Source organism: Buteo buteo, chromosome 12 (assembly GCF_964188355.1).
Source record: "Buteo buteo chromosome 12, bButBut1.hap1.1, whole genome shotgun sequence".
Classification (NCBI taxonomy): domain Eukaryota; kingdom Metazoa; phylum Chordata; class Aves; order Accipitriformes; family Accipitridae; genus Buteo; species Buteo buteo.
In genome coordinates, this window is record NC_134182.1 from 40,094,276 (window position 1) to 40,102,336 (window position 8,061).

An 8,061-nucleotide genomic window follows, 5' to 3' on the forward strand; every position below is an offset into this window, starting at 1 on the left:
GGCATTGATTTCAGTGTGTTCCTGGTGCAGCAATTAAGAGATGCACCTAAAATCCTGAAGATTAAATCCCATTGGGATGCAGCCAGCCAGCAGTTCTGCCTCAGCCCCTGCCAGGCTGGCAAAGGGCAGCTCAGCTGGGAATAAGAAAGATAATTACAAGGTTTAGCAGCAAACACCAACCTGGAGGGTCAGGGCTGGCTGCAAAGGGAAGAAAAAGCAAGATACTACTGTCCTTGGTCCACCTCAAAGGAAAAAAGACTTTCATTTTCTTGGTTACTCCACCCTTTCTCTTTTCCTTGGTGGGGTTTGGGTTTTGTTTTGGTTTGTTTTTTTTTACTGTCAGTGAAAAATCAAGAAGGTGCAACGGACCGTCGATGTCCTGGGGTGGAGAGCAGGCTGCCTTGCCTGGCTGATGAGCTTAAGAGACAAGATCAAAAGATAAAGTGCTATTTATGCTCAGCAAAATGTTTTCAACAGGTTTATATTTCTGTTTGCATTGTAGAGTAAATATTTAGCTCCCCTTCCCCCTGTGTAGTAAATGTGTGTAGTCCTGAAAGATGAGGTATGTAACACACTGCATGCATACCTCTTGGACCCTAAATACTGTTTTTATATGAAGGCTAGTGAGGACCTCTACATTTCTCTTTATCATAGTCACCATTCAGCTCCATCCTATTCCCAGTAATTCCCCAAGAAGTGAGAATTGCCCCTAATAGGTATCTGCATAGGAGGGCATTTTTGTGCTCAGGTGATATGTGATTATAGGCTCATGAATTACACAATTATACTTGCAGCTCAGTGGCTGATGACACCTATTCCTGTCCATCCGTGTCTTCTCCATTAGACCCAGAGGGACTAAGGGATTTTTACCCCTGAATTACTCAAGGCTGTCAAAGCTCTGAATTAAGTCTGCTGAAATAAAGGAAAAACACCCCAAAACCTGTGGAAAGAGACTCCATACTCTTGCAAGATGCCCCAGGAGAAGCTTTCCTTGCCTGCCTGAGAGGGAGACGTGGCTGCAGCCCTTTGGCCCCGACATCCCTGAGGACTTCAGGCCACTCTCTCGCCGTTTGCCTGGTGAGTAATTGAAATTTTTCTTATGTTTTCTCTGGTTTTGGTTTGCCTAAAAGTTGTCTGACTCCATTAAATGCTTGTTTTGTGCTGCATTCTACTGGTGCCGCAACTTATAATGGAAAACGCGGCTGGAAATAGAGAGATATTGTTTGTTAGGGAAGCATGAGGTGGCTGTAGAACCAGGAACGCCTGGGCTGAGCCCCAGTTTTCCCAGCAGGAAAAGGCTGCGGTCAGAAGGGGATGATTTTTCTCTGGATGGAGAGGCTGGCTGAGATTACTAGAAAGGCTGAAGGACCTCTGCAAAACATCACATCGATGGTTATCTCTTCTCCCTCCTTTCTGCTTTAAACCTTTGGCATCCGCCTGGCTTCTTGATGGCCCTTAAGTGGAAATGGGGAATTCCTGCAGCCCAGCAGGATGGGACACATCCGTGGGGCGCGTGGGTACCGAGAGCCGCGGTGGGAAGCGGCAGAGCAAGCAAAGCCCGAGGGCATCGCCCCAGCTCCTCCATCACCTCCAAACTTTAGGGATGGCTCCCCAGAAGGAGGAATGAGCTGCTGGAGGTGCCACCCATGGGCATGTGGCACTTGCCAAGAACTGTGACAGTGATGTCCCCCTCTCCCTCCGGGCTGGGTGGCATTTTGCCCTGGGAACGCATCCGATTTTCTAATTGACACTAATGGTTTCTTTGGAACCGGTACAGGTTATTGTGTAAATATCTTTTGAGGGTATTTTTTAATGCGTCTTATATATCTGGTAGACCGTAGCAACACCTTAAAGTTGCAGGATTTTCTGAAGCGAAGATCTATAGGGTGGCGGGTGTTCGCTTTGCTGTGCTCAGCACTTGTTCGTCTATTGAAGTCTTGGGTTGGTACCAACAAATAAATTCCCTTCTACTGTGGAGTCCGTGTTTTATAAACTTCCCCACTGGTATTTTTCCTAGGGGTCTATAAGCATACAAGACAAGCAGAAGAGGGGGGAAAAAAATCAAATAGCAACCATAATATCTCAAAGCTTGTGTGGGTGAAAGGAGAAATAACAAGCAAGGGCTTTGCCAGAGGGTGGAAGGTGCACCCTGAGCATCAGTCGTGAGTACAGCGGGATGCCGGGGGACGAATGTTCCTTGGGATACGTGGACAGTGGTGATGGCCATGTCCCCGGGACAGTGTCTGGGGATGCGATCCGGGGGGACTTTCTGGCAGAGATGTTAGGGACAGCGGTGGGTGCAAGGGCTACGTGCTCTGTGGGATGCAGGTGCTCTCCCCTGTGCCGCCAAATCCCCAGCGTTTGGATTTTTATTTAAGTCATTTGATTAATCCAGGATCTAGGCTGTGTTTGTTCACCGCATATGATTATTATCTTTGTTTCTCTTCAAATATTGTTTCTGCTTTAAAGGGTAATGAACATAAAGGCAAATATCTCACCTTTTCCCTCTTGAAATTTCATTAAGCTGCGTGTTTACCTTGGATGACAAGATGAAGCCCATGGAGTGAAAGGTTTTCCGGCCACACCTTAACCCGCTATCTTATTCTGCCACAATTGTCCACAAAGGGAATAAAAACATTTGTGTTTATCCACAAGATTTAATTCCTTTTAAAAGACAAGGGTTCCATTTGTAGAACAGGTAAGTGTTTTCCGCTGGGCTCTGCAGGTGTAAATCTGTCGTGGAGTATTGCAGCATGGCCAAGCCCCGGCTGTGGATGGCTATGGAGGAGGTGAATGTGATTCCAGCCCCAAATATTGCCAATTTTGGGCACTAAGTCTTTTTGTCCTGGAATTAAGCAGGTCGCCTACCCCCAATATGCAATATACAGCCCCAGTGCAGCACCCTCACCTTTGCTTCACTTACCGCCTGTTTTACTGCCAGCACAGAGGCCCCAATATTAGTAGTTCTGGTGGGAGGAGAAAAGCCAGGCTTTCCCACCGTTTTCTTTTTCACCTGCTACGATTTGCACAGCAAAAGTCTATTTGTCATTGCCTGGAGGAAACGGAACCCTCCACAAACCGCTCAGAGATGCAGGTCTGCAACAGCCAGCACAGCCCAGACACGACCACTGACCAACTGAATCCTCCAAGTACATTAATCACCCTCATATAAAATTTTCTTTTATTGCTTTAAAGCTTTGCCCCCTGTGATGTTTTTAGCAAGCAATATGAGAAGCGTGCAGTGATCGGTGCCCCCAGGGCTGCTTTGCAAGGGAGATGAACAGTCTCCTGGTGAAAGAGAGTGTGGTAAATAAATACTGCACTAATTCCTCCTTTCACCAGCACAAATAGAGGATGAGGAGGGTTGATGTGCCATCAACACCCAGCAAAAAGCTGTTCGGCAGGCAGGGGTGGAATATTGGTCATTTGCTAAATAATGCCCAGAAGTTGTTGGGGCTGGGAACGGGGAGATTTGGGGAAAGCTGTGGATGGCAAGGAGTGCCTCTGTCTCTCGCTGATTGCAAAATCTGGGTGAAAATAGAGTAGGTCTTGGTGTCACAATTAAAATTAGTTCCTTTGTCCCTCTTCTGAAGCCTAAGAACTCCAGAGCCTGGATTAGATGATGCCCTGGTGCTTTGCTTGGTGTCTGGTGCCCAGGCATGGGGCTGCCTTGCATTGAGTTGGATCTTGCAAAGACATCTTGAAGGCTCCCCAGGTCCTGCTCCAGGATTTTTGCCCTAAAATTCTCCACTTGCCTACTAATTGGCATGAAAAACCCCCGATGTTTCCACATGGTCTGTGCTGACAGGGACAAGGCTGTGGCTTTGGGGTGTAGTCCTGGGTCTGGGAAGTTTTGCTGCTGGCTTTAGTGGTGACCATTGCCAGCTCCTCGTTTCATTAGGCTGAGCGGCTGGCTCTTCAACTGAGGTGAGAAATGACCTGAATTATTGTCGATTTGGTACCGCTTCATGCTCATGTCATCAAATACATCCCGTTTCTGGGGAGCAGGGAACTGAGCACCCGTGGTGGCTTTATACGGATGCTTGGGGCTTCCTGGGGACCTGCCACAGGAGCAGTGCAGGATTGGTGCCGACTTGTAGGTTTGTCTCCATTCCTCCTTTTTTAAAGGGCAAAAGGATAAAGCCTGTAATGTGGAAGTACCGTTCTGGCAGGCACAATTGATGCAGGTAGCTGCTCGCTGGGGAATAGCATGGCTATCCAGACTAAAACACTGGTATTTGGGAAAAACTCGGTTTCATCATGGAAACTTGCCTGGGAGCCGAGCGATCTGCACCCCCCTGCCTTGTACGTGACGATACCTAGCAGCAAACAGATCTGACAGACGCTGGCAGAGCTCCCGGCCGCCGCAGTGCTCAGAGTCTAGAAAAAGGATTAATATTATCTAGCTGGTACACCCAGAGCCCACGTTCTACTTGCTTCAGACCCGGCCGGGAGAGGAAAACATCTGCACACGTTTGAGAGGAACATCTGGCGTTTGCCGCAGCCTCTGGGCTGCTCCGTCTTCCGACATCCCCAGCCCTGCGCCCAGGCTGGGGAGGGAGCTTTGCCCTGGCCCCGACCGAGCGGCACAGCCGTTGGGACGATGTTTGCAAAGCATTTGGACGTCCTTCTGCAGAGGAAGTTATTCTGGGTGTACCCCAGAGTTACTCTGTCCTGTGTAAATCCTGCAAATCTCCACCCCAGAAGCCCGGGCGCTGCCATCCCCCATGAGAAAGCGGCTCCAAATGAATAATTGCTTCGCGAGAGCTCGGCCGGTGCGTTTTCCCAGTTCACCCAGCCATTTATTCTCAGGGGAGTGGTGAGGAGCCCTGGGTGCCCCCACCCAAGCTCTGTTTGCAGAGAGACTTGTGCTAATCCCTTCGCTTTCCGGCGCGGCGCAAGCAGGACCCCGTTGTGCCGCCTGGGCTGGGCGATTCACCGGCTGGTGGAAAAGTACCGCGGGAGGCTTTGCCGAATAGCCGATATCCCTACTTTGCCCTCCTCTCAATAATGTGGGCTCTTCAGGACAAGGTCCCTTTCTCCTGCTTTGCACTGTCGCTGCTGAGAGCCCTGATCCAGCCTCGCCAGGCTCGGGCGATGCAAACTGTTAGACGCAGAGGATGTAAAATCAAACCGTGTTGGAAACACAGTCTTAAAAACTGGGAATATCTTTCTGGCAGGCTCAGGCTAAGCAGCCGGGGCTTGATGGGGATGTGCATGGCCAAGGGGAGACTGGTGGTTATACCACCTCGAGTCTGAAGAAACCTGCTTTTCTGGAAATCTGGTTGCCCCAAAAGGCTCTGGATAAAAAGAAGAGCTGAGGAGACGGTGCATGGCTGATATCTCTTGGAACCCCAAACCCTGGTGCTGGAAAAAGCCCTAAGCGGGAATAAAATTGGGCAAAATCAACGGCTACAGCGCTGCGAGCATCCTCCCCCGCTGCCACTGCGGAGCTGCTCCCGTGCTCCGGCACTGCCCAGTGGGAACGTCCCGCCGGAGCCTCCCTTACGTCCTTGTTCTCCCTGCCAGCTTTCGGAGCAGAGGGAAAGGCCAACTCCCCCGTGCAGCGTGGCTGGAGGCAGAGCTCCGATGCTGCAGCTCCCTTCCATGAGTTTCCCCCCTGCCCCTGCCCCCAGGAAGGGTATTGCCGGGGAGTCCACGGCGAGGCTGGGGCAAGGGTCTGATTTTGGGCTGGGGGATAAAGCTATGAGCCTGAGTCCATCTGCTCGGACACCCGGTACCTGACTCCAAAAGCCTTTTTCTTTGCCCTGTTTCCTTTTTCTTCCAAGACCGGAGCATTTCAACACAAAATCCACCCATATATGCTTCGCTCCTAATGGTTTTTCCTGTAAAAATACTTGTCTTATCTCTTGACTTTCCCTTCTGCGAGTGGGCTGCCATAAATTACCACAGGCAGACGGCTTTGGAAGCACTTCCAGGGCTATTCGCTGCGGATTTCTCTCTGTCTTCGGCTGTTCTTAATAAATGGTGCCCAGACCATAACAGAAGAAAGAGGAGGAATGCGCCTTGAATTTTTGTGAGAGGCAGCGAAGGAGTTTCCCATGGGAACGCCAATCTGCAAAGCTGCGTTTTGCCACATCTCCAAAGTTTTTTGTTTGTTTTTTTTTTTTTCCTCTTTTTCCCCCCCTTTTCTTTCCCTGTTAGCTGTCCATTGTGGTGAAAATCTACCTCGATGGCTGTGCCACTCGGCTTCTCCTATGCTTCCCTGTGTCCTCTTTGGCATTGCTGCTGCCAGGATGGCTCAAGGCTGGAGGAAGCACCGGGTGGTCCAGCACCTCGAAATGGGCTGTGCGACTCCTTGTCACCGAGGCTCTAGCTGGGTTAGCAAGAGATGAAGTGTTTCTGTGGATGACAAGAGCATCTGCAATAAGAATAGTAAATATTGAAAATCCTCAAGGGTTTTTAAGAGCTCTAAATCCTTGTGCTTTATGGCTTAGCTTGCCTCTTTCCTTGGGAAGTGTCTGCACATCCCAAAAGACTCAACCTAGTGCTTGATGCTGGAAGGTTTTCTGCACTCCCCTCTAAAGCATCTTTGTACTAACCAGCTACCAAAACCGGGGGCGAAACACTGGTCTGATACAGCCTGGCACTTTGGGTGTCCTTGCATTTTCCATCCCCTATTTAGCTCCGTGTAGCGAACTTGTTCCCACTGCTCTGGTTTGCAAATGTTGTGTAGGTCAAGTTGAAGATTTTTCTTGGCTCCTGTGAGTCCTGTGAGCCCTTGCCAAGTATGTGGTTTATTGCATGCAAATGTTAGTCAACAGTTACATTATCCAAAGGCAGCCTTTTTTCTTTTTTTTTTTTTTTAAGCTTTAAATAAATGATTTGGCACAAACAAGTGTAAATGTTATGTCAGCATTAGACACTTTAATCTTGATGGATATGTTAGCGGCGGAGCGTGACGCTAATTGACAGACATTAATGATGCTTTCTGTTTCTAGTTGCGTACAAACAGGAGTTCTGCTTCGTTTAAGGCTTAATAAAACTCCACATCTCCATAGTTAGGGTGGGATTTTTCTTTTCTGTATTAATCAAGGGGATATTTATCACCAGGACAGCCTGCCATGTCACTCCCCTTGTTGTGATTAATGCCTTAACACTCTCGGATGATCTGGGTACAGGGTACAGCCCCTTTTTTTGTCCTCGTGCTTTGTGCTTGGAAAAAAAAAAAAAAAGGAAAAAACCAACTGGAAGTCTATCTTCTGTCCATAAAGAAACCACTTGGGGCTCGCAGAGAAAAGGGTTGGGAAGGAGCGGAGGGAGGGCAGCGCTCGCCGCAGGGCTGAGTCAGCCAAGATGTTTCTCCACGGCAGAGGCTGCGAAGGAGCCGGCGCTGCTCCCTGCATCCCTGCATCCCTGCCTCCCTCCGGCACCGCTGTCAGACCCAGAACCCGCTTTGGCAGATGCCCGCGCCGCAAAAAAACCCCGCACTTTGCTGTGCCTGTGTCGCGGCAAACTTTGGCGCGCGACGGCCTTTTTGGTCTGGGTTAGGAAGAAGGCAGATCCCGTAAGCAGGACCGTGCTGCTGGCAGGATTAGTGCAGGGGGAGGAGAGTTGAGTTCCAGCCCTGGCTGCAGGGACCCGCTGCCTGTCACTGCCCGTGACAAACGGTCACCCACGTACGGGAGCTGTTGTTCCCTTCCCCGACATTGCCGGGCGAAGGCAGCGGAGCCTGGCCGGCTGTGCTGGCCTGAGGATTTGGCTGGTGAGGATCCAGCACCGGTTTCCTAAGGCAATAGGAACTCCTTGAGATCTCATTTTTGCCATCTTGATGCCTGCGTTGGCTTTTTTATTTTTTTTTTATTATTTTATTTTAATGCTCATTAAATACAAAATTAATCTGGGAGTCATGGTATTTTGGCTCACTTTCCTTTTGGGAAAAGTTGCTGCTGCCGACAGCAGAGGCAAGGGAGTGTGTGCTCGGGCAGGCTGGGACCCAAGGTCGGTCCCTCTCCGTCTCTGTACGAGGGGGATGCGTTCGTGCCGACAGCTCCCACGATGAATTAATTCTCCCGATGGTCCTATGGAGCTGCCCCTGAC